The sequence below is a fragment of the Haliaeetus albicilla genome, chromosome 23 (assembly GCF_947461875.1).
Source record: "Haliaeetus albicilla chromosome 23, bHalAlb1.1, whole genome shotgun sequence".
In the NCBI taxonomy this organism is placed as follows: Eukaryota; Metazoa; Chordata; class Aves; order Accipitriformes; family Accipitridae; genus Haliaeetus; species Haliaeetus albicilla.
Genome location: NC_091505.1, coordinates 5,361,256 through 5,388,086, shown reverse-complemented (window position 1 = coordinate 5,388,086; position 26,831 = coordinate 5,361,256). Strand labels below are relative to the sequence as shown.

General features: G+C 44.3%; 1 long non-coding RNA gene across 1 annotated transcript in view; it reads right to left on the bottom strand.

Annotated features, from left to right (window-relative positions):
* Positions 1-24,818: 24,818 nt before the first annotated feature.
* LOC104322675 (uncharacterized) overlaps positions 24,819-26,831 on the bottom strand; it is a 29,777-nt gene continuing 27,764 nt past the window's right edge. The window contains exon 8 of the long non-coding RNA XR_011329462.1: positions 24,819-26,677. This is a non-coding gene — a long non-coding RNA (uncharacterized lncRNA). The remainder of the gene's footprint in view (positions 26,678-26,831) is intronic.

Below are 26,831 nucleotides of genomic sequence, written 5' to 3'. Positions count from 1 at the left end.
GAGAGTCTGTAACTGCCAAGAAGGCTGAGCACAAAAGACGAGTTTTGGGAGAAAAGCAAAAAAGTTGCACCCCATTCCTCCAACTGACAGAAATCTCCTCTGTATTTCCACAGTGAGGAATTTCCAGGCATTTCTGCATGTCTGATTTTCAGCAGACAAATATGAAAAAGAATCTAATCATGTTGATAACTCCCTTTTTATCTTCTGCCTAATCCAGAATTGCCTTGTGCCAAGTCTCCTGCACTCTTATAAGAGAACAAAGTCAGCAAGCCCTTCCTCTCCAAGACTGTTTTGCCGTCTGCTAGTTAGTATTTCCTGAATCTTTACTTTTCAATGAAAAACAATGAATTTCAGGCAAGAGACTATAGGAAAATTTTTAATAATTTTAGATCATTTTCTTAATTATTCAACAAACTCTGCTTCTCTTGTTTAGCTTTACTGTTCTGCACATCTGCCCTATTATTCAGCAATCAATGCTAAAAATAAAAGCAGCTCTCCAGATCCTCAGGAAGTAAGTCCTATGCAGATGAGCACAATTAAAAAGCCGTAAACCTGCTGGGTGCAGCTCTCAGATGCAGAAATGTCCAGCTGAAAACATCCATATAGCCCAGCTACGTCAGTGTGCCTCTAATTACATCATCACACACAAAATTTCTGAAAAGATCCACTTTACCTTGAGTTCAGGCAAGTGAATAAGGCAACCTGTCAACATTGACCATGATTATTTCTGTGCTGCTCCTCTTAGGCACTGTATGCTGTACAGCCTCTGTAATAAGTAAGTCAGATAGTTTGGGCAGTTTGTGTACTAATAACAGCTCTAAATCAAGGCAGAAAAAAATGCAGTATATGACTTTGGAACGTAAATACCTAGAAGGACCAAGACTGTGTAGTTCTAACACCAGCTTTCTGTTTTGCTTTAATCGCTCTGCCTTACCACCTCAAGTTTCCTTAGTGTCATCTGTTATTTCTACAGTTTTTATTTTTTCCCAGTGATAAAAGACTTTCCATCACACAGAGCTATTTCCTAGACAGCAGCAGATGCTCTGTCTTGCACTATGTGCTCTCTGCAAAGTCACTGAGAGCTGCAGGTCTCTGTGCCAATTGGGGCTTTACCTTCACTGCCAAAACCCAGCACTGCTTTAATGCAGTATAACTCCACTCTGGTGGAGACCCGGCACTGTCATTTTATCATGAGGAAAACTGCAGGGAGGCGAATACAGCACCGACCTCTCCCAGCGAAGACCAGCCCCACCATGTCTCCATTAGGATTTTACAGCGGAACAGCCGACACACACAGAGCTTGCGCAGGGCACAGGTGAAGGAGGCAGCTGCCAGGACGCTGCCTGCAGGAGAGGACAGCCTGTTTGCTTTGCATTTGCCAGAAGAGACCGAGGTGGACTATTTCAAACCTGTACAGCTTACTGCTCTGTGAGAAGAGGGAGAGATGTGCAGGTTGGCACAGGGGACAGCTCTGTGCTGCTACAGCCACCGCATCCTTCCCCCAGCCCTTGGGACCTTTCTCACTAGGGTCTGATTCCACTTTCCTGTGCCAGCCCTACACCACTTGTTTTCCTTCCCTCCTTCTTTCTTTTGAAGCTGTGGTCCCTTCCCCAGCAAGCTGGAAACACAAGAGGGGAATAGAGAAGAGTGCTACTTCTGCTGGAGATCGGGGAATGCAAAACAGATTTTACAAGTCCCAGAATGAGATGGGGGAAGAAAGGGGAGCCCCAAAGTGGGAAGAAGGGAGGAGAGACTCCCTACCCAAGCCCTGCACAAACCCGGTCTCCCCGTAGCACCATGTTCTTATAAGGAACCTACTCTATCTCCACTGCCAAACACAGTCCCTACGGCCAGAAAGCCGCGAGAGACCTGGGCTTGCACTGCGCTGACAGCAAGCAAAAGCCACGCAAACACCTTTTCTGACAGGGAAAACATAGCTAATGCTATTCTTATTTAGAAGCATAAATGTAAGGACTGTGATTGGAAAGCACTAGCAGCAAATGACTTGCCAACCTTCACTGTGCGTGTCAGCAGCAGCGCTGGAACGTGAGTTTGGGAGCCCCGAGAGCTGGCTGCAGGCTTTAGCGAGCAGACAGTGCCCTCCCCTGTGCCTGCTGCAGGGTTAGCAATAGTCATGTCTGCACATGGGGAGGCTGGATTTACCAATGCACAGAAGTGGGGAACGGGTTGCTTTATTTACCTTTCACCCTTGACGCTTGTGCTACAAAGCATATGTTTCGCCTTTAAGGTAAAAGAAACATGAAATTCAAATCGCCACCAAGCAGGCTGAGCTGATGAAGTTGCAAGGCCCATCATGCCAAACTGAGGATGAGAGGCAGTAACCCACAGACCCACTCTGACCATGCTGACCCTACAGCACACCTTTAAAACCATTGCAGTGTTCCGTTCTGAGGCTGGCACAGAAGAGCGGAGCAGACCAAACCGCTCCCCTGCTGAGGCTGCAACAGCAGTGCCTTTTAGTCCCACCAGCTCTGCTTTTAGGGCTTCAGATTCAACTTTACACAAAAACAACAAGAAAATCTTGTAATTTAGGTAAATAGAAAAGTGGCTTTGCCTGAGTACAAACAAAGCTCAGTATTCTCTAGTGTTCTGCCCACGTGCTGAGTTTTGGCAATTATTAGCTGGGAAAGTGCAGTAAATTGTTTTGGAAGATAAAATTTCTAGAGATTCCTCCTGTTCTTTCAGAAGGATCATGTGAAATTGCTCTTGATTCCACACAACACTGAAGACAAGGGAATAGCAAGCACTGCTTAGAAAACTAAATGACAGCTCATCAGCTTACAACAAATTCTCATTGCTGATGGAGACACTCATGAATTTAGCCAAAAGTTATTTGCAAATAATGTCTATTTCTGAAGTTGTAGTGTTCACCATCATTTCTCTTAATTATTTCTGACACATTCCATATCATTTATGGCCCCCAATGACACTGGGAAATTAACTCTAAGTCTTCTTTAAAGAAAATGTTCTAAGCAACAGAATTAAATGCTACACATTTGTATTACAGCATCCAGGCATCTGAAGTCATCAACCCAGTGCACGCAATGACATGGTGGGAATAATACTCATTTAAACACCTAGAAGGAACGAGGGCATCCTTAGGCAGATTTTGCTCTCTCTCCAGTGTCCTTAGACAGCAACAACCAAGGGAGCTCCTGAACTTCCAAGAAGCTTAACCAGCCCATGCTGATAGAAAGCCAGTCCCACCATGGCTTGCATGAGGGACTCACAGAAAGGAACAGAAACAACCCCCCATTTTCAAGGAATCCTCACCCCAAAATATCTGTCAGCCTGAAGGTATATGAAAGGTCCAGCTGGCCCAGAATAGGAGCAAAATGCCAACCCTCATTCATTCTTTCCCCCAGTATTTGCCCACAGTCCCTAGAGCACAAAGGCTACATACACTATTTTTTGACCTGTGCAAGAATTCTCTTGATATGATTGGTAGCTTCAGATCGGAGCATTTGTGATGTACTTTGAAAAGTTAATGAAACCTGCCCACCAGAAAGGCTGAGAAATTGTTGTCCTTCAGCTATGTCATATTTATTCTCCAGGGCTATTTCCTTTTCAAAGCATGTGTGGGCAGGAATAGCTTTCCTTCTTGTGGCAGGTGCAGGTACAAACTTACAATCCATGGGCAAATTTATAACAGGGATCTGGTACTGAAAGATAGGAACTGGAAATTAACTCTTACTGGCTTCAAATCCACCAAGTTGCTGCCTGCTCCTTTAGGTCTCTAAATCTTCTAACGATCTGCCCCTGTGGGCCAGCCTGGGTGGGACAGCGAGGTCTCTGCTGGGTTGGGGTGAAAGGAGAAAAAAAAAAAAATACTGCTTCTTAAGCAGGCTTTCTTCAAAGACACAGTTACTCTCCTGAACAGGTCTCACATTTTACTAGAGCTTAACACCAGCTGAGCTGCTTCTTTTAAAGTCCATCTCTTCCCACAGAGACCGGTGGAAAGATGACCGGACAGAGGGCAAGACCCTAAAATATACTATCTCCTCACGTTCATTTGAACTCAGACTGTTCGGTCTGACTGCCTTATCTCCCTGTTTTATCTGCAACCTGAAAGCATTTCCACAAGCAGATTTGTATGCACATAGATGTCTGGGGAATAGTTGTTCTTTAGACACATTTGAATGAAAACAAGGCAATATTATGCACAGATCAGAGACTCTGCAGCTCATCAGCACCTATTATCACTATGTAGGAAACTGCAGACAGACAGGGAGACACACAGATGCAGCTACTCCATCAGAACAAGAGTGTTGCAGTGCCAGGGCTACACAACTGTGACAGCAAGGGTACCCGTGCTGGGTACTACGTGCTCTGCACCGCATGGTGAGACACAATGAGTGGCTGGAGCAGATCAAGAGGGGTACAATGTAAATGCAACCATTATATCTATAGCAATAGACAGCTACCATGGAGGAACAGCTGTTTCGTAAGCATTGTGGCACAGTCGCATTAAAAATTCACCTTTTTTTTTCCTAAAAAATCCCTTTTTTTTAAATGCTGATCTTGCTGAAGAAGCGAATCCCATGATACCAGGCAGAGCAGTTTAGTGGTCTGCTAGCGGGATTGCAGTACCAGTACTAACGTGTTATGAATAGTCTAAGGAAATCCTTTATTCATCAACTCACAGCCTTAAAGAGGTTTCTACAAATAATCTCATGAACTAATAAATTATTTGTAACTAATATATATACTAATGTATATATAGAGAGTATATATATACACTAATGTATGTATATATACTAATGTATGTAACTAATATAACTAATGAAAATGAAAAGGGCTAAATTCACAGAATGTTATGAATTGGTCTGATAGCACTTGATGACACTCAACAAGCAAATTGGCCACATTAAAAATGGATGAAGTCACTGTCATAGAATCATAGAATCATTTAGGTTGGAAAAGACCCTTAAGATCATCAAGTCCAACTGTTAACCTAGCACTGCCAAGTCCACCACTAAACGATGTCCCTAAACACAAAAATCTACATGTCTTTTAAATACCTCCAGGGATGGTGACTCAACCACTTCCCTGGGCAGCCTGTTCCAATGCTTGAGAACCCTTTTGGTGAAGAAATTTTTCCTAATATCCAATCTAAACCTCCCCTGGTGCAACTTGAGGCCGTTTCGTCTCATCCTATCGCTTGTTACTTGGGAGGAGACTAACACCCACCTGGCTACACCCTCCTTTCAGGTAGTTGTAGAGAGCGATCAGGTCTCCCCTCAGCCTCCTTTTCTCCAGACTAAACAACCCCAGTTTCCTCAGCTGCTCCTCATAAGACTTGTGCTCCAGGCCCCTCACCAACTTGGTTGCCCTTCTCTGGACACACTCCAGCACCTCAATGTCTGTCTTGTAGTGAGGGGCCCAAAACTGAACACAGTGTTCAAGGTGCGGCCTCACCAGTGCTGAGTACAGTGGGACGATCACTGCCCTGCTCCTGCTGGCCACACGATTTCTGATACAAGCCAGGATGCCGTTGGCCTTCTTGGCCACCTGGGCACACTGCTGGCTCATATTCAGCCGGCTGTCGACCAGCACCCCCAGGTCCTTTTCCACCAGACAGCTTTCCAGCCACTCTTCCCCAAGTCTGTAGCGCTGCATGGGGTTGTTGTGACCCAAGCACAGGACCCGGCACTGAGCCTTGTTGAACCTCAATAGAGTTGGCCTTGGCCCATCGATCCAGCCTGTCCAGATCCCTCTGTAGAGCCTTCCAACCCTCAAGCAGGTCAACACTCCCACTCAACTTGGTGTTGTCCAGAAACTCACTGAGGGTGCACTTGATCCCCTCATCCAGATCGTGGATAAAGATATTAAACAGAACTGGCCCCAGTGCTGAGCCCTGGGGAACACCACTTGTGACCAGCCGCCAACTGGATTTAACTCCATTCATCACAATGCTTTGGGCCTGGCCATCCAGCCAGGTTTTTACCCAGCAAAGAGAATGCCTGTCCAAGCCATGAGCAGCCAGTTTCTCCAGAAGAATGCTGTGGAAAATGGTGTCAAAGGCTTTACCAAAGTCTAGACAGACAACATCCACAGCCTTTCCCTCATCCACTAAGTGGGTCACCTTGTCACAGAAGGAGATCGGGTTAGTCAAGCAGGACCTGCCTTTCATAAACCAGTGCTGACTGGGCCGGATCACCTGGTTGTCCTGTACGTGCCACGTGATGGCACTCAAGACGATCTGTTCCATAACCTTCCCCGACACCGACGTCAAACGGACAGGCCTGTAGTTCCCTGGATCCTCCTTCCAGCCCTTCTTCTAGATGGGTGTCACATTTGCTAACTTCCGGTCAATGGGGACCTCCCTGGTTAGCCAGGACTGCTGATAAATGATGGAAAGTGGCTTGGTGAGTATTTCCACCAGCTCCCTCAGTACCCTTGGGTGGATCCCATCCAGCCCCATAGACGGGTGTGTGTGTCTCAGTGGTGTAGCAGGTCACTAACCGTTTCCCCTTGGATTATGGGGGTGTCATTCTGCTCCCCATCCCTGTCTTCCAGCTCAGGGGGCTGGGTACCCAGAGAACAACTGGTCTTCCTATTAACCACTGAGGCAAAGAAGGCAATAAGTACCTCAGCCTTTTCCTCATTGTTTGCCACTATGTTTCCCCCCGCATCCAATAAAGTATGGAGATTCTCCTTAGCCCTCCTTTTGTTGCTAATGTATTTATAGAAACCTTTTTTATTGTCTTTTACCGCAGTAGCCAGATAAAGTTCTAGCTGGGCTTTGGCCCTTCTAATTTCCTCCCTGCATAACCTTACTTGCATTCCTCCTGAGTTGCCTGCCCCTTCCTCCGAAGGTCATAAACTCTCCTTTTTTTCCTGAGTTCCAGCCAAAGCTCTCTGTTCAGCCAGGCCAGTCGTCTTCCCCGCCGGCTCATCTTTCAGCACATGGGGATGGCCTGCTCCTGCACCTTTAAGATTTCCTTCTTGAAGGATGTCCAGCCTTCCTGGACTCCTTTGCCCTTTCGGACTGCCTCCCGAGGGCTAAACAGGCCAAAGTCTGCCCTCTGGAAGTCCAAGGTGGCAGTTCTGCTGACCCCCCTCCTTCTCTGAGAATCAGAAACTCCATCATTTCGTGATCGCTATGCCCAAGATGGCCTCCAACCATCACATCACCCACAAGTCCTTCTCTGTTCACAAACAAGAGGTCCAGCGGGACGCCTTCCCTAGTTGGCTCACTCACCAGCTGTGTCAGGAAGTTCTCTTCCACACGCTGCAGGAACCTCCTGGACTGTTTCCTTTCTGCTGTCTTGTACTTCTAGCAGACATCTGATAAGCTGAAGTCCCCCACAAGAACAAGGGCTAGCAATTGTGAGACTTCTCCCAGCTGCTTATAGAATATTTTGTCTGCCTCTTCATCCTGATTGGGTGGTCTATAACAGGCTCCCACCACGATATCTGCCTTGTTGGCCTTCCCCCTAATTCTTACCCAAAAACACTCAACCCTATCATTACCACCATTAAGCTCTAGACAATCAAAACACTCCCTAACATACAGGGCTACCCCACCACCTCTCCTTCCTTGCCTATCCCTTCTGAAGAGTTTATAGCCATCCATTGCAGCACTCCAGTCATGGGAGTCATCCCACCGTGTTTCCTGTCGAAACCAAAGATCTGGCAAAAGAATGAATGTTGAGCTCTTCCACTTTTCATGATTAACTTCATCATTTGATGGCCAGATCAAATCAAACCCATAAGTGGGAGCCCTGACATGATTAAAACAGCCATGAAAAGGATAAAGGCTGCTTAATTGTCTTGCTAATTCAGCATAAGATTTAAGAGAAAAGTGTCACACATGAAAGATGAGCATTGAGAGATGTATAGAGTAAGGGTTAGGCTGGCCTTTTAATCAATGTTTCAGGCCCTGAGGACAAGGACTTGGCACAGACATGAATGTGACACACTAGGTTTCTGAGAAGACAAGATCCATAAAGACCCTTCATACCCACATTTCTATTAACGTCTATCGTTTTCATCTGGATCTACATCTGCAGTATTGAGACGACAATTACTTATCTACCTTCCCAATGCACTAGGAGAATTATCAAATGCAAACCACCATGCAGTCTTCAGGCAGGAGATGGCAATAAACATCTCCAAAGTACAGGCATCAGGCAAAAGAAAAGCAGAGATTTTAGCATTTTTAATTTATTGACTAGTAGGGAATGCTATCATGGGTGTCTGTCTGCAGATGGAATAGCTGCTTCAATTCATTGGTATAACTGTCAGCACTGAATCCAAGCAAAGCAAAATGTGACACCTTTCAGCCAAACTTAATAGGAATATAAATGGGTTGAAACAGAATTGCAATCAGGTCTACAATTGAAACATCTAGGTGCTTAGAAAAAATTACTTAGTGTGATAACACAATAAGTGTGATATGAACCAATAAGTCACCAAAGTTGTCACTGTTTAGGAGGTAATTTAAAAATATATAGCTTTGCAGTTGTTTGGAAGTATGTCATGAATTTTTTTTAATACAGCCGACAGCCAGTATTTTCTGTAGGCTCAGAGAAATTTCACATCTATTTCAGACCCATTACCCTAAATAAATCATAAACTTTCATGCTGCTTAGTTATCTAATGAGCAAGAGTGTGCATATGAAATAAAAAGCCAGATTGGCCCTTCAACACACCAGCAATTGTTTTCTCTCTCCTTTTGAGTAAAAGTTTATATCTGAATTATGTAAATCATTAGAAACATACCTGAAAATCAAAGCAATACTTTTTTCCTTCTGCAAAAGATCTTGGCACAGAGAAGTTGCTTCAAATCAGGAGGGACACAAGAGGCAGTAAGGCTGGAAGAACACACAAGAAATCAGTCATGTCTAACCCCCCATCCTTAACGCAGAACCAGTTAGAACATAACCATTCCTGTTTGATCTTTGCCTAAATTATTATCCTAAAAAAAATCCTTCAGCATGTACACTCCCTACCTAGGTAACCTATTCCAATGCTGTGCCAACAACTCCACCTCAGCTTGCCGAATTGAAACACTTAGAAGTCTTGTGTCAGGCTCTACAATCACTAGCTTTTAAAAAAAAAAAAAAAAAAAAAATTCTTGAGTTCTTTCACTTTCCACCTTAGTTTTTGAACCCTTAAAGTTTATATTTTGCAGCCTTTGTGAAATCTGATTTATTTTTTAACAGAAATTGATAGGTTTTGATAATCATCTGATTCTAGATGCTGGAACTTGGGAAGCAAAAATATATATTTCTTCCAAGCGTTAGCACTATTCATTCAATTTCTTGCAACCAGGGTGGAGGGAATAACACTCCATTGCCCTTTAACCTCTCAGTGCCCCAAAACTCGTACAAATGCTGCCCTTTGCATAGTGTTCGGTTGGGCTTTACTGGAGCAGGTCAGGAAAAGGTGCCTCTGGGAAATGGGCCCCTGAGCACCCAGCAGCACCCCTCATCCCCGTGCCCTTCCCCATGGCACCCTGCTCATTTTCATTGTTCCCTTTGCTACAAGGGACCGTGCTGCAGCAGCTTTACTTTCCTCTTTCCCTCCTGTCCTTCCACCTCCTTTAAGCACAACAATCCAGCAAGTATTTAACTGGTCCTTTGCTCCATCTGCTGCTCAAATATTAAACATGAAAAAAGCCAGAGCCCCTGCACTAAAGCAAAAATACTATTTAGGGTATGCTGCTACTGCAGAGTTCACTTGCATTACCAATCTGAAATAAAAGCAAGATGCTTTGCAGAGGATTTCAGGTATTCAAGATTTAGCTTCACTTTCATTTGGGAAACAAAACCAAAAAAAAAACCCCAACCCCGAACCCAAAAACAAACAAACAAAAAAATCAAACTTCCTTATGAGAAAGGGGGAATCTTTTCTGCATCAGGGCATTTATTCCACGTACACACGGGCAGGATGGCCACCATCTCCAAGGACAGGTGGAGATGGGTGCCCACGCAGGGCCCAGCGCTGGCTGAGTCGTGTCAGCCCCTTCCTCCTCATCCTGAGACCCCGCACTTTAGGAGCTGCCCAGATTTAATTCTTTTTACCTCTGTACCAGCAAACAAACAGCTAACAAGCACTCCACAATGCAAGTTTACATTTGGCACAACCAAAGGCTTCACAAAACCCCCCCAGACTGCCCCACTGGGATCGCAGGGGACGAAACATACTGGGATGGTTTCTGTCGTGGGGAACAGGACCTCATGGTATTTGCTAAACTCTTTATCCCTTGCCCTATCCTGCTGAACTCAGTCCTGCATTAAGATTAGTAAGACGTCAGTCTGTGCAGCAGCAGTTGAGAGGCAAACCTTGCTCAAAAGAAGTTTGTCTTTTTTAGATTTAAGGCATCTGCTGGTGGCGACAGGAGCAGGAGGGACTCGCTGCCGGGAGCGGGGAAGCGAGCTTCCAGCAAAAGGGGCAACGGAACGGGCCAAGAGCTGCTGCTCAGAGCCGCATCTTGTGAAAAGTACATTTACAACAGTACAGGTATTTTGCTAATATTTTTTCATTCTCTGTCAGGCAGGCTGACTAATATATTTTGTTTCGCATTTGTTCAACCCAAATAGAAATACACCTGCTTGCTGAAACACCCGACAGCACTCTGCCCTGGGTCAGTTCAGGACCAGCCCCAGGCTCCCACTGGTGCCACCACCCAGGATGGTGGCCCAGGATGGTCCCCCCCGAACGGACAGACAGCATCTGCGGGCTTGCACAGCAGTCTTACAGGGGCTCAGCCCGTGAAAGAGTGAAGTTTTCAGGCATCCAGTTCATGCGGCACCAGGTCATTTAATGGAAACGCAGTTTGAGGCAGAGTGAAATATTTGGGGTCAGTTCAGCAAGTTAAAAATTTACTTAGAAACCTGTGAATATTTCCTTTTACCATCTCCCAGTTTTCCAGAACTTCTTTGATTCTATGCCAGATTACATTTTACAGGGTTGTGGGGGTTTTTTCCCTCCAGTTTGGACATAATTATTTTCTCTCTGGATTCAGGAAGTGGAACAGGGGAGCAGAGCAGGACAGAAGAGATTTGACTTTCCTTTCCAGAATGTGGCCACAGCACCCCCTGACTCCTGGACTTTCAGTTCACAGTGGTTTGTGCAAAGGAACTTTATTCTTCCTGAAGAAAACCTTGGAGATGTTGCTTTGGTCTTCAGAGGAAAAAGCAGCTCTGTACATTAACCACTTTTCTGTTTAACAGGAGGATACAACATAGATGAATTTTAGCCACATTTTTGTGCGTGTATGCTTCTCCTGCACGAAAGGCTGTAAAAATTTAGTCACAGCCTCATGCGTCACTGGCCTGATCCATTTTCCACTGAAATCAGTGGGCATATCACCACAAAACTGGACCCACACACCCAACAGTTCTCCTCTAACCAGGCTAAAAATAACAGAGGTCTTGTATGAAACCAGATATAAATGGATACCAGACAATAAATCACTGTAATAAATAATAGCAAGAGAAGAAAGGGGGGATTCAAGTCAAGCTCCAGATTTATCAACTATAGAGGTAAAAGATCTAGCAGCTGTGCAGAAACAAATGGGTATGATTGACTGCTTTGTTCCATTTGCAGATAAACTTTGCAATTGCAGCTCCAGCTAAATAATAATGCAGGAATACTTAGCCATAAGCACAAAGGGAACAATAAAACAGCAAAACAGCAAAGTTACAATGAACAACAGAAGATGGAAGTTGATGCAGCAGGGCTTTCCCTCCTCCTTCATTTGGTAGTACTGTCAAAGTGGCATAATGATTTAGAAAATAAGGAATACATAACTAAAACTATGTCAGAATAATCAGGAAGGGAAAAACCATGGGTTTGCTACCAGTCTCTCTCACTACTAATTGCTGATTTTGATAGCTTTGCATTTCTTAGCCGGCAACACAGTGGAAGAGGAGGGAAAAATATTTTATTCAGTGCTCAATAAACGCACTGCAGCTTCGTACTGACATGGCTTTCTCAGGACAAAAGCACTCCACTGTGCCATCAAGCAACTGAACTTCTAGTCCTGCCTTGTCTAAAAAAAACAAGTGACCCTTCTCCCAGTCAAATGACACATTAGTTGCTGTCACTGTTGTCAAGTTTGAGTTATAATGATAGCACTGCAGCTAGTACAGCCTGCAGTCAAACCAAACAGCATCAGGGAGGGAGGCTGCCAGAAAGGTGCAGTCACAACCTGGTCTGCCTAGTGAGAGGAATAATGTTTTTTGCAAGAGATACTTCCCAACGAGCAATGATCCTAGAAAACTGCCCTGAGAAATTCCCATCCCTTTCTGACTTGTCTCCTTTTTATTCTATGGATACAATAAATCAACGCTCACATCCACAGCTGATAACAGTATTTTTCGTAGTCAAGCTGAGACATACCAGGCTTTTTCTGTCATACTCAGCCCGCAACAAGCCGTACCTATCTTGCTATGTTTTGACAGTCTCTTGTGGGAGGTTTCTAACGTCCTCGTGCTGCAATCCAGCTTTGACCATATCGCTGAAATGGGCGAGAGCTGCAATACAGAAATTAGCACACGGCGCAGAACATCAACCTTCACGGGGCTTCATTTTTGCCCAAATAAAGTCAGGGTTATGTCCCGATAGGATTATTGTCCTGCCATGCAATTATTGAATAGTTTAATTTAGTTGTGACTAGTTTGATTTAAAGAGAAACCATTTTAAATTTTCATCTGCTTCCCTGCACTCTTTCTCCCACCATTTCCAGTTCTGTCAGACTGTTTGAACTCATATTAATATGCCTCACTTTCCCTCAATTTCTTTCCGTTCTGACAGGCGATACGCTTGCGTTATGTTTGTTTGCTGACAAACTGGATCTTGCACTTGGGTTTCCGTGCCCCCGGCAAACAGCTGCCCAAGTTCTGTCCCACCGCTAACGAGCCTGTGGGTATAGCGAACAGGCAGCAACCAGCCTCGCATCTCAGCATCGCAATGAGCTGCAGCAGCGACAGCACCTCATCAGAGAATCTGTCCCACCAAAGCTCATTAAGGGAAAATAAGCAAGGAGTGCTGGGGAAGGATCTTGTCATTGTTAATAATGTCAGACCCGTTTCTGCCTTGTCTTTTCATGTTAAAATTTTCAGAAGAACATGGAGGAGTCACACTTGACAGGGCCTAGAGTACCTTTGATATCCTGATCAAACTCGGCACCTACTACTTTATCTCCGGAGTAAATGATCTTTGGAGCTCACATACACATCACATATTAGCATATGTAGCTTTTTTTATATCTAGTTGATATGTATGATTCTGTTTAGTTGTATACGGATACACAGCTACCTATTCCTCGGCCTATTTTGATATTCAAGGGGATTCTCAGGTAAATTCCTACTAGGTTGGCCTCAAGGATGGTACTGTTCTGCACCAGCCTGCAGCATGTTTCTGACGGAACACAAGAATTGAGTTCTTCAATGAATATACTGACACACTGGTGTTAGCATTTCTAGCAGATGCCACTAGCCCCAGGTATAACAGCCTTCTTCCCTCACTAGGACACCTGAACTCATCCTGACACGCTACCGTGCATCCCGCTGCACTCTATAAACAGACTTCAGCTATTGTGCAGAGTATAAAAGAGAAGTTTTGTTGTCAATCTCCCATTATTTTTGCTGCAGTTGTAAGGAAAGGTGGAAGTAGGCCTTGTTTATTTAATGAGCACAGCCAGCAGTCTCAAAAGCTGCCAGCCCTCCAGCCTGCATTCCCGCCGCTCTACAGGGCATCCACAGCTCAAGTATTTGCAACGTGCCTTTCCAGGCACTCCCCCCGGCCCCGTGGCAATCGGCTCCAGCTTCAGCAGGTGGGTCGCAGGAGAAGGTGCCTGCTCCCATGGACCCTGGAAGAGCTGTAGCTCCTGACTTCCTGGCACATTCGGCGACCCAACTTAGGCAAAGTTTCACTAAGTTACTCCAGGGCATGCATTTCCTCAACTTCGTCACTGGAGCTATCAAAACATGCTACATAGGGTGATGCTTTCCCTTGATGTAGTGATTTTCCCGCAGGGAACTCATCTGAAATCTCCTCCCTGAGACAAAACAGCACCAAGCACACTAACTAGATTTAATCCAAAACCTAAGGACTGCCTATGGCATTCCTCATGGGCTGGCAGCTCTGGCTGCCCTGCACACCCCCCTCCTCCAGCCATCTCACCTCGGTTGTTCTTTAACTACCAAGAAGACCTTATTTTTATGCTAGCTGTCGAGAATTCGCAAATATAGCAGAATCATCTCCCCATCTTGCTTATATTACAAAACAAATTAGAGATATTGAAGTGAAGTGTGTTAATCCTGTAATTATCATGGTAATAATGAGGCAGTTTAATGATCTTGCTAATTGTCTGTTCAGCGAGCCTGGATTGGAAAACATTCCTTACCCTGTACACCCTTCTAATTCTGCTTAAATCGGATGTTCCCTGTAAGTGAAGAGTTGTAACTATGTGTATCGCTACCCCATTGCCAAACTAGTGTTTAAAAATTGCTGCAGGTCTACCCGAAGGCCAAGTATTTTATTGTAAGCAATGTCTACGTGGCCACAGTCAGTAGCTATTCAGCTATATATTAATTCAGACAAGATTGCCAGAGGAAGTAAAAAGAGAAATAAAACATCTCCGTGAGGACTAAGATTTTGCTTATGGATTGCCTGTTAAGGGTCTTAAAATTATCAGCTGAAATAAGCTGCCGGAAAGTTGTATCTGTCTAATCAACTCCCTCTCCTGTTTACTCTGTTCTGCTGCAAAGCACCATCCTCAGCATGTCAGCGTGCAGCTAATACAGGTGCTGTCCCAGAAACCACCTGCAATGCCCCAGGAAACTTCCAACTCATGCTCATCTTGGGAGTAAGTCAGGAGCCCCTACATGGGTCATCAGAGACTCATTAAAAATGATCTTTAAAAATGAAAATAATCAAGAACAGATACACAAATAAGTTATTGTTAGCTACCGCAAAGCACATACTTGCAGCACATCAGCTTCTCTGCAGGAGTTGTCATGCATATGCTAATCCTAGAGCAAACTGAAAGTAATTTAAAGCACTGAAGCAGTAATTTACCCCATGTTTACGGGTAACGCAGCTGCTACAGCCATGCTTTCCCTGCCATCGCTTCTTCAAAAACCCACACCTCATCTTTCCAGTACTCTCAGTTGTAAAAGGTGAACTAAGTGTAACTGTAATAGGTAAAACTTACCAAGCATCTCAATGCGGAATTCCCGTTTTGAGGCTGACACCTGTGTTTCTCAAGCAAATGAGTGCATGAGAAGTGAAAAAGAATGGAGCGTGGTCTGTCCATTTATCCAAACACACAACTCTGATCTACTGAGGCAACTGCTAGGAACCTCCTTCTGCTGGCAGCCATCCCTCTGAGGAGGGGGAATCCCTACCTCTTAGCCTGTTGCTCCAGAGCAAAGGTGACTTGTCACCAAACCTGGTAATAACAGTGCTGTGAGCAGCCATCCAAAACCCAGAGGTCAGATTTAAGTTGAGATTAAACCCGTGAAGCTCCACCAGTCAGAAAATATAGTGATTTACAAGCAGTTGATGACCTGACCTCAGCATCCAGCAAACTTTGCATCATGTTGCACAGGCAAACATCCCAACACAGGTAGGCTGAAATACCCACCACTGCACAGAACAGACAAAAATCAGTAGTTATCTCTTACTGTAACCATAGCTTAATGCTTAGTACCTACCAGATATTGTTTCTAGTACATCTGACACGCTACAGAAATAATGAATAGTAATTAGAATTAATCATTGCAAGTTCCAGTGCAATTAACAGCAGTGTTTAGCATGCCAATTACTTATGAACACAGAAGTGACGTACTGGATCAGCCCAAAGATTTAGCTAACCCACTGTCCCGTTTCCAATAATTATCAGCAGCAAATGCCTAGAAAGATGCACACAAGAACAAGGCAGGCATCAAGCAATGCTTTCCCTGAATACTCTTCCAGCCTCCAACAACTCACAGCTCAGGAATATCCTGAGCCAGATACACCTTCCAGACATTCAATAAGGCAGAGTGGATCTCTCACCAGAACAGGCCTTTGGATACACGTAAGCTGTGACTCCGGTGGGAAGCTAGCCCAGGGCGAGTGCAGTGCTGTGCAGCAAACCACCTCACCACGGGGGTCCTGCCACAGCCGCACAGCTGTCACCCAGCAGCACCCACAAACTCTCCTTTTGCTCTACAGAACATCACTGTCTGCGCCTCAAAGGCCAAACCCCAGAGGATGCAGGCAAGTACTGCGTGTAGCACTATTTCTTTATTTATTTGAGGTACAATCCTTCCCTCAGTATCACTGCACAATCTCAAAACAGCACAGGGCTGGAATACACCATTAGCCAAGTGCTGAGTATGGAGAGTTTGCTAGAAAAAAGGGCTCACCAGTGAGACAGCTTCCACAATAGCCAGGTAATAAATATACCATACTCTAATGATATTCTCTAGCTTTAAAAATACTGTCACTGCAGCATTTGGCCATGCTATCCAAAGGATGAAATCGGGAGAAGGCTTGTAGATAAGCACTGGATTTCATCAAACCAACCAATAGAGATTAAAAACAAAGACAAGACAAGCTTATCAGGACACAAGTCCTCCTCCCAGTTCTATCAGCTCTTCTATTAAACTGTATCATCTCTCCCCAGAGACCTTCCTTCACTGAGCAGCGCACAGAGCGAGAACCGCAGGGAGCAGGTCGGCTAAGTGCCTCCTGGAAGGCCATCGCTCCCGCTCCCCACCTCGCAGCGGCCAGAGAAAGGATGGGGCTCACGTGTCAAGCAAGACCCAGGAATGAAAGTGCATTTACCAGCAATGGGAAAAATATTCCCTTGGCGGGAAGAGGAGGGGTCAAGTCGCAGTGCAATCTATTAAACAAGTCTGCGTGTCTTACCGTGTTTCAGACAACAGAGTGGAAACCAGGGGAGTGAAGACAGTAGGTGGAATCGTTGGCGAGATGAGAATTGAGCACAGGTACTCTGTAGGGAGATGGGTAAAAAACCCAAGGGGATAAGGCTGAACTTATTTCCCTCACACCTACAACAGATATTTTTATTCTGTGCAGCACACCCCTGATAGCACAGACACAGCCATTTCCAGGGGGTCGAACCGCAGTGCGCTCAAGTCAAAGAAAAGTAATTCAATAACTTCAGACAGGTTTTGGCTTAAACTCCAACAGCTCTTCCTATGTGCAGTGGCCACTTGCAAATCAGCTGTTGTACCTGAAGAAGGCAGTCTAGTGTGACATTTTTAATAAAATACATATTGATTTCCAGACATGTTACAGCAAGGAAACCACTGGAGATGATGGAGAGCCTTGTTTCATTGTTTGGGGTTTGTTTTGTTTTGTTTTTTAAACAATTTTACAAGAGCCACCACTCCAAAACAAGCTGCCACATGTCAAGTGGCAGAGTCAGTATTACATTTTAAATAAAACAATTATTTGTCTCTCATTATGCCTTCAAAATTATAAGCTTCTTCACTACAAACCCCCAGTCTCAGAAAACCTGGAATTAAGAGCTGTGGTGCTGCCAGTCAGAGAAGAGCAGCAGCTGGATTGTTATCAGCATCATATGATCCTCATCAATATATCAGCACTGCAAATGAATTTGCATACCACAGGTATCTGGGGCCAAATACAGCAGAAACTGCTAGCTATTCCTGAGCTGCACCACGGCTCAAACTGTCCCTCTATCCAACATTGATTGGTCCACCTTCAGTATGAGCAACATGTGGCAAGTTTGGGGTAACAACTTTGCAGAGATGAATTTAAATCAGAACCAGTATTTATTCTGAGATTGTTCTGCAGTGCCCTCAATCTACTCCCTGGCTCTCCACAATAAATCACTTGGGTTCCCCATATACGGCACCACGTCAGATCTCAACAGCGTAGATCAGAATACACAGCTGTGTTTATGTGAAAGAGAAACTAATAAATGAAAAATTATGAGTGGAAATTGAATCTGCTAGATGAATGCTCAGCAATAGATTAACATATGCTGCATTTGCAAAAAAAAAAATAATACTTTAACTCCAGCTGATATTAAATATTGAAATTGCTGAGTTTTCCTCAGTGTTCTGCATGTCTTGATATATTGTAAGCGAGCATATTTCATTAGCTGCATATATCCATATCTCTCTAATAACTTTCAAACTCCTGGACTCCTGTCATTTGGACTTATATTTGAAGAGACACTTGAGACCTATGAAAGAAAGAAAAAAAAAACAAAAACCAATACTAAGAGCAATGTGCTTTCACTGCTTTTGTCAGTGGAAACTTTCCTTTGAGCTGTATAATTGAAAAGCAATGCAGTAGCACAAAATATTACATGAGATGAGGAACATTTCAGTGACAGACTCACAGCCCACAAACCAAAACATAATGCATTGTTTATCACAGATAATTGCAGGCTTTCCATCCCATTTTAATCCTTTTGTTACTTTTTAAACAAACTTTCTGTCCCAATTTTAGAGACAGGAAATAAGAAAAAACATTTGCATTCTCTTCTGAAGAATATTCATTATCCAGGGTAATAGAGAGAATAAACTGGATCTTCTGCAGAATATACTACCCTGCTTGTGGTAGCTACTCTTTGCAAGATAAGATACGAGCCAATGAACCATCACAATACATTTTCTTTATTTAACTTTTAGGAAGCTGTAACTAAGCTGTAAGCTTCTCTGTTTATATCCCTTTGCTTTGAATTCATTTTCTTCCTTATTTTAATATTTTCCAAATTAATAAAAAACCAAAGTCAAACCTCTTTCGTGCACATCAGGATGCTAGGAGGTAATTCAGTTGCACATTTATCCTTTAGAACAGCAACCAATTTAAAAAGGCATATCTCCAATTTTAATCATTTTTTACAGACTAAGAGGGACCATTTTCTGGTGAGATATTTTTCCTCCTGCCTGGACTGCTCTGAAGAGCAGTCACAGTCCATATAATTTCTGAACTGCTGAAAAATCCACAAGAAGGTCACAAACGTAATTCTGACACCAATCTTAAAGCCTAATTCAGCCAAAGCAATTCAAGGGGGAAAAAAACAACAACAAAAAAAACAAAAAAAACCCAACAAAAAAAAAAAAAACAAAAAAAACCCCTTAGTGGTCAATAGCCAGAGAAAACTTTAGTAACCCAAAGTCAGGGGTGCAGCTAATTTCATGGACATCAGTGTTGATGACTATTCTTATTTTTGTTTGTACCACAGCAATAGGTATTCATAAAAACTACAAAGGACTAAGAATTTAGCATCTAAGCATAGTAGCGGAGACACAGGCAAATAAAACAGGGGAAGGGAAGCAGGGTGGTATGGGGCAGCACTGAGAGCGCAGCCACGTTCGTGGCCTGACAGTTGCCGAGGGGGTTGCTGGTGTCAGCTACAATGAAGCCTGAGGAGGAACCTGCCAGAAAAATAAGTATTAGCAACTATCAATAAGGAGCTGTCAAAATGGGCAATCGAGACCTCATTTTTGGCAAGCGCACAAGCGAGCGACCCCTCGGCGACGCGGAGACTAGCCAGGTCTTGCCGAGGCGGCGGTCGTGGTGGGGTCCCAAGGGGTGCTCGCTCCCAGAGCATCCCCCGAGGCGAAGCTGCAGGACCTGGCTCGAGGGGCTAGGGCAGCTGCCACCGACCTCCCGCTCCGTATGCTTCCTCCGCTCGTCAAGGAGCCGGAAGGATTGCTTATTAGCAAGCAGCCGTTCCTATGAATGCTTGCTAGTTATAGTTTTCAGTTAGGATAAAAGCCCAAAGGTCTGGGTCTCCCACGGCAGAATTCATCACAAAAACAATTATTTTTAACTTAGCCATCACAAGTGCGTGGTCCGATACCAATCTGTGTTCACTTTACAGTCATACATCAGCTTTATCTCCTGTGGTATCTTCCCAACAGGTATCATAGGTAATCCACAGAAATATGTGATTTCTCTTAAAAAGATGGAAATTAACACCTGAGACCTCATTCCTTATACATATATCCATACCCTGAGTATTTGCATTTATAACTGATACAAAGTCAGTGAGACTACTAACGCTCACCCACTACCGCTGAATTAAAGCTGACTACCACCGTTTGGTACCAGCTTCTTTCTCAGGGTGACCCAGTCTGAACTTTATACACATATTTAATAAAAACTCAGCTTCCTTCCAGCAAGGTACTACTGTGCTGGTTTAGTTATATTCTGCAAATACAAGGGCTAGCTAACACAGAAAAACCTGCGCAAAGTCAGCTTAGTTTGCTGACACCACTCAGATTTTTTTCTTGCAAGGCACCTGCTTATAACAAGATTTACAATGCATTTTTTAGAAGAACACTTGGTTAAATTAGTATCTGCTAATGACAATGCAACACATGCATAATACAGTGTAGCAGGTCTGAAGATTTAGTAAGACTACACAGAGAAGCATCCATAGTCTTAAATGAAAAATACCAGTTTTCAAAATACAAACCTTATGTCTCAAGACACCTGTTATTTGCTCTCAGAATTAATGGAAGACTACCAGAAATAAGAATAGGCATTCTTATTAGGTTGTTTTTAATTTATTACTCTGCTTTGCCTTGTCGGCAGCACAGCCGGAGTGGTCTGCTTTAAGACTGTTGCTGTCCCAAATTCAGACAGGGGAAGAAATCCAGGCAGTACAGCAAAACCTGGATCCAATCTTAACTTGCCCAAGGTGTAGGGATGTTTGAAGGACAGCTCAGAAGAGGGCAAAGGACATTAAGTGGCTCACTCACTGACGTGACACTAAGTAGGACAGTGCAAGGTCTAAAGAAGTAAATTGTAACACTGTCTTGGTCTCCAAAGAAGTTGCAGAAGTAGGATAAAACTCAAACCCTTGTGCTTCAAAGGCATGAAACTCCTGCTGCTGAAATGAAGAAGGGACAGTCCTGGAGTCCTTGGTAATACCTGATGCAGCAAATTTTTCAAAAGACAGAAAAGCACGGGAAACGGCAATGCAGAAACACAACAGGGTTTGAAGTCACAGCTTCGTAGAACTCAATATTAATCAAGTTAAGGTAGAGTTTGCTATTAGAAACTATTGCTTTCAAGTTGCTTCTGTTGGTGTATTTATTAATTTGGGGCTTTTAAAACATTTTCTGTACAAAACAAGAGATTGATTTTAGACTTTTGGACTATACTCTGTCCTACTTTACTCACTATTTCCACTGAGCTGCACGCAGGCTAAACTTGAGAGAGCTCCAGACTGAAGCAGTCTGTTCAAAATGCCAAGCATGCTTTTGACAATCAATACCAACAATAATGCACAAACAAGGACTCTGCATTTGTAACTAAAAGCCATTATGTACTTCTAACTTGCATCCTCCTGCCCAGGACCCCAAGGGAACAGCCCTGCCACCAGTAACACCACAATGCAGAGCAGCCCTGTCCATACCCCTTTCCCTAAGGCTCACTCTCTGTATCAGAGACAGGTAAATATTGTCCCCTCACACCATCGAGTGACAATTCCCAAAAGAGGAGCCCCTGAATTATCAACCAGTCATCTGTATGGCTGAAATACCGAGAAGCCAAAACCAGGGTCATGAACCAACCATTCCAACTTCTTCCTCATTATAAATTGGTTGCAAGCATTTCTACTTGCTCTAATAGTATGAAGTTGGAAGTCATGAGTGAGCAGAGCAATTCCCGCTGCAGCTGGATAAACCCTCCCTTCCCAATCTGTTACAGCTGTAACAAGATATACGTGGAGAAATAATGTTGATCAAGGTGGAATAATATTTAGAGCAGAATGTCAGGTTCAGCCACAAATAGATTTGCTTGTGGAAGCAGCTGCTCCATCCATTAGAATTTTCTAATAAACTGTTATGAAGATTGACACCTTGGAAGTAATTAAGTATTAGGTATTTTTAGGTAATTACTGCAGCAATAACATAAGACGTGCTCATTTTCAGAATGAGGAATTATCTGTAGCTCCCGTTGCAGTGCTCCTTTTAATAATTCATAACAGTTTTGACACCAATGATTATTTTTGATTACTCCAGCTTTGCAACTTTCCAAACAAACTAATAGGAGTAAAAGAAACTGTTTAAAGTCAGGGGGAAATCCCATCAGTTTATCTTTAGCAGGTTATATGGACTTCTTGGGGAAAGAACACAGAAGGCAGGATGACAATGCACTGATGAACAGCAAGAGATCCATACGGAAAGCAAATACCTGTAAGACAAGATCCTGTGTAGAAGGGCAGGAAAAACATTACAGCAACAAAAGCAGCCATCAGAAAATGATTTCTTGTTAACAGGCGTACTCCCACATTTGTTAGGGTACTCAGACGCTGACTCCAATGAGGAAGGCATATTTTCACACAGTTAGCGCCAACAGCTCTTGAAACACCGCCCAAAGCTCCCCACCTCCTCCCTTCCACTGACGCCTCAACTCGGAGCTCGGCCTTGTTCCCCAAGTCTCTTGAAGGGCACAAAGTTCACCCTGGACGTCCACTCACCAGGCTGCATCTGCAGAGAGCGCCATTAGGCAAACCAGCCTCGACCCACGCTTATTCGCACGGACAGTCGTCAGCAGCGGTCTCATTTGGAGCTGCATGATTACGACTGCACGCAGAGCCACGCTTCGGCTCGTGCTGCTTCCAAACAGCATTTTATCTAGGAATTGCAAAAAAAATACAAACGCAAAACTTCACACAGATACGCTTGTGCTGTGGGTTTGTGTGGTGCGGGGTTTTTTTGGTAGCCGGGGAGGGGCCGCAGGGCTGGCTCCTGTGAGAAGCTGCTGGAAGGTTCCCCGGCTCCAAGCCAGACCCGCCGCTGGCCCAGGCCGAGCCCGTCAGTGACAGTGGAAACACCGGTGGGAGAGCAGATTTAAGAGGGGAACCTGCAGGGAGTGGGGGATTGGAACGTGAGAGGAACCCCTCTGTGGGTACCGAGGTCAGTGAAGGAGGACGGGATGCCCCCGCAGCCCTCGGTGAGGCGGCAGGCTGTCCCCCCCAGCGCCTGGAGGGGAGTGGGGGAGCAGAGGCTGCCCAAAATGGCCGCAACGCCGCGGCTGAGGCAGTCTGTGACTGAAGGGCTGCACCCTGTCTGTGGAAGGGACCCGCGCTGGAGCAGTCTGTGAGGAACTGCAGCCCGCGGGAAGGACCCACGCTGGAGAAGTTGGTGAAGGGCTGTCTCCCGCGGGAGGGACCCCACGGCGGAGCAGGGGCCGAGCGAGGAGGAGGAGTCCTCCTCCCCCTGAGGAGGAAGGAGCAGCAGAGACAAGGGGTGAGGAACCGACCCCAGCCCCCGTCCCCCCAGCGGGAGGAGGTGGAGAGAAGCAGGAGCAGAGTTGAGGCGGGAAGGCGGGGGGGAAGCTCTTCTCAGATTGGGCTTTACTTCCTAATAGCCTTGTTTTGATTTGATTGGTAGTCAATTAAATTGATTTTGTTTCTTCCCCAAGTAGAGCCTGTCTCTTGCCCGTGACCGTAAGTGGGGAGTGATCCCTCCCAGTCCTTGTCTCGACCCACGAGCGTTTCTTTATATTTTCTCCTCAGCCCACTGTGGCCGCGGGGGGTGGGGGGGAGAGTGAGCAAGCTGCTGCGTGGTGTTTTGTTACCAGCTGGGCTTAAACCACGACAGAAATTTTGAGAATTAAAAAGTAAATAAAGATCAACACTCATCCATTAGACAAGAAGTCCAAAGTCTAAAAAATGCTACTGAATGAAAAAAAAAATCTAAGAAAAAAAAAAGAAGTGGTCTTATTGAATAAATTTGCTTCAGTAGTTTTTAAACTACCTTTGAGTGGCTTTGGCCTTATTTTCAGTAATATCTGGAGGTTTGTTTTGTATTATACCTTAAATGTAAAGTTATAAATGCACTTGAACTGGAAGTACATTTAAGAAAAACTTTTCAAAAATGGGAAATTCACTGAAACTAACCATTTTCCCATAAACAGGCTTGGCTTTGACAGAAAAATATCAGCATAAAACACACCCATCAGCTCCATTCTGAACTGTGGGGCTCCCTAATGACAGGGTGTTCCTAATTTGGCCTTCTCAAAACGTTTCCGTAGTGTCTAACCACCCAGGGACTCCCGGGCAACCTTTTTCAGCAGCACGTCAGTTCATCGGTGTTGCTCACAGTCAGGATTTACAGCCACTGCCCCACTCTGCCCTCCTGGCAGGGCTGCTCATCAGGAATACTCAGACTCCTTCTCTGCAAAGATGGGAGTATTTGTGCTTGGGATGGGCAGATATAGCTAGATTAATTCCCACTTTGTCTTCATTTGCTCCCATCACACCACAGACAGAAATATCTAGCCTGTACACAGCCTCTGCCCAAGCCCATTAACATTTGGTTACAATAGGCACCAAAGGAGAGAATAACAGCTCCTCATTTACTTTAAAGTGTTTCCTGGTTTGTTTTTAAAATGCACCATCTGTGCTTCCACCATGATGTGTTAATGAAACACAGCTCTTGTTTTTTTTAAGGCACAAAAGTGATTTTAAATGCACCCGTAGCTGGGAAGCTGAACTCGGCAGTCGCAGCTGCGAGTGTACGTACGCTCGCGGGAAGCTGGAGTGGTGCAAGGTGATGGTGTATCCGACTGCCACTCTTCCGCTGGGAACAGTTCATCGCCACGGCTGCCAGAAGCTTTCTGGAGAAGGTTGTGCAAAACACACCAGCAACATCCAGCCTCTCTTGCAATTAAGATGTAACGAGGCCGAGGAGATTTTAGTATCCATAGATTTCAAGTAATGGTTGGATTCAAACAGCTGGAATTGAGACACACTCTTACAGATGGTTCTTATGTTTGTTTTAACCAGCAGACTTTGGGATAAACGTTTCTTGAGGATCCCGAGGCTCTAATAAAGTTGCATTTCCCCTCAACTCTTTTTATTTGCATTTCTACATGAGATACATTGGCATCTGCAAGACAAGACAGAAAGGCTTACAAAGTGGATCAAAGTGTAGGATTAGGGCACAAGTTGACTCTTCAGATAAACATACAAAACCTGCAACTAAACTGTGCTTTGGAGAGGAATTTGAAATTTTATTAGATCTCTGTTTGGTGCTCTCTGCCAGTGTGTACTCTAGACAAAAACCCAAGATGTTTATCCTGCTTAAGCGAGCAGTAGAAGTACTTAAATTCCAGACAAATTCCCTCAGACCAAAGCCTCGCAAATGCATCTCCACAGGAGATAACCCAGATCACGCTAACAAAGCCGTAGATTAACTTCTTTTTCCTCAAATGGTAATGCTGTTAAGAATAACAGTATTTAAAAATACAAAGCCAAATGACACTGTCTTGGCTAGCAAAAGCCCATCAGTGTTGCGCAAAGATTACTCTTATTAAATAGTAATATCTCCATCTGCTCAGAAATTACTTTCTTCTGGGGGAGCCAAAGAAGGAAGGAAAGGAGGAAGAAGCGACCATGGGACACAGGCTTTAACATTTGCCTTTAAAGGCATCGTTCTATCTGGCTTAAGTGACACAGGTGTGCCTCTAAAGAGATGAAAATCTGAACCTTATGTCAGCAGTCTGCCCTCTCCCAAGGAACAGTGCCATGAATTCCAATGGTTTTTACCCATAAGGTGAAGTGGTACCAGTTATCATGGCACAAAGGTAACTAATAGTGTTTCGTGTCCAGATCAAAAACTAAATATACTGAAAAAACAAAATGTGGGATGCTGCCCACAAAGTTTTATTCCACATTAAACATGAAACAAACCTACTATAAATGGGGAAGAAAGAAAAAAGCTTGAACTATGTCTCAAGAGGCTTTGGCCATATGTGGTGCAGTATTCAGAAATTTCTTATTAGGCTGCTATGGCACTGTTCCATTTGTTAAATTATTTTATGTTAGTGAGAATGATTAGGTTTCTTGTGCAGTTATTGGGACCCGAAAGGCACCTTTATTTACCTCATTTATCATATACAGCAGCATTCAGCTGAAGTGTAGAGGTAAACAATTTTAAATAGCAATACTCTTGCTAGAACGCAGTCATCTTGACCACAGGAGCTTTGGAAAAATGCAGATTTAAACTGTTCACATTACTGTTTTATCTGCATTTAAGTCTGAATTACTAACTTATCACTAAGCTCAGCAATAAAGAAACATGGAGAGAAGATATTAAATATTTATGCCTACAGTACCTTACAAGTTTTCATCAAAATATTAATTGTAAAACAAAAGCACAACTGTTCCAGCTACCAGGAGTGGGAAAGGCAATACTTAAAGCCAACCTGACAGTGCCATGGCCAATTTAGCTTGGAGTGCTTAAAGAATTGTTAGCTCAAATTAAATTTGGGGAAGAAAATACTTGTCAGTCGCTCTGAAATCGGAATCCGCTAGAACTGTTAAATTTTTTGCATGTTACAGGATAAAAATAAAGCTGGGACATCTCTCTCTACCTTGACTCCCCAGTGTTATGCTGAATTACCATCACAGGTTGCCTCAAAATTTAACCCCAGTGATATCCACTTGGTGCAGGCTGCACTCAGAGGGCTGGGTGTACATCAAACGTCTAGGTGCACAAAATCCAGGTCAAAGCATCCAACATGGTCTCTGGCTGTGTCCCAGGCAGGACGAGGGGCATCCAGCACAGACCTCTGCTCACTATCCTGGTAGGTGCTGCTGGAGGCGGCGGTGCGGTCCGTGGGGCTGACACGCCTGCGGAGTTGGGCTGCAGCACAGCCAGCGGCCCGTGCTGATTGATAGTCATCCCTGTGGATGAATTAACGATCAGTAAAAATGACAAGAACCCAACCTCTCCTTGCATTTCATCTCTCTAACCATCACAGTTACCCTTTACGCTATGCTGGGGCAAATTACCACTTTTCTTGTCCTTCCCCTCCTGCTGGTCTATGTGGCATCTCCT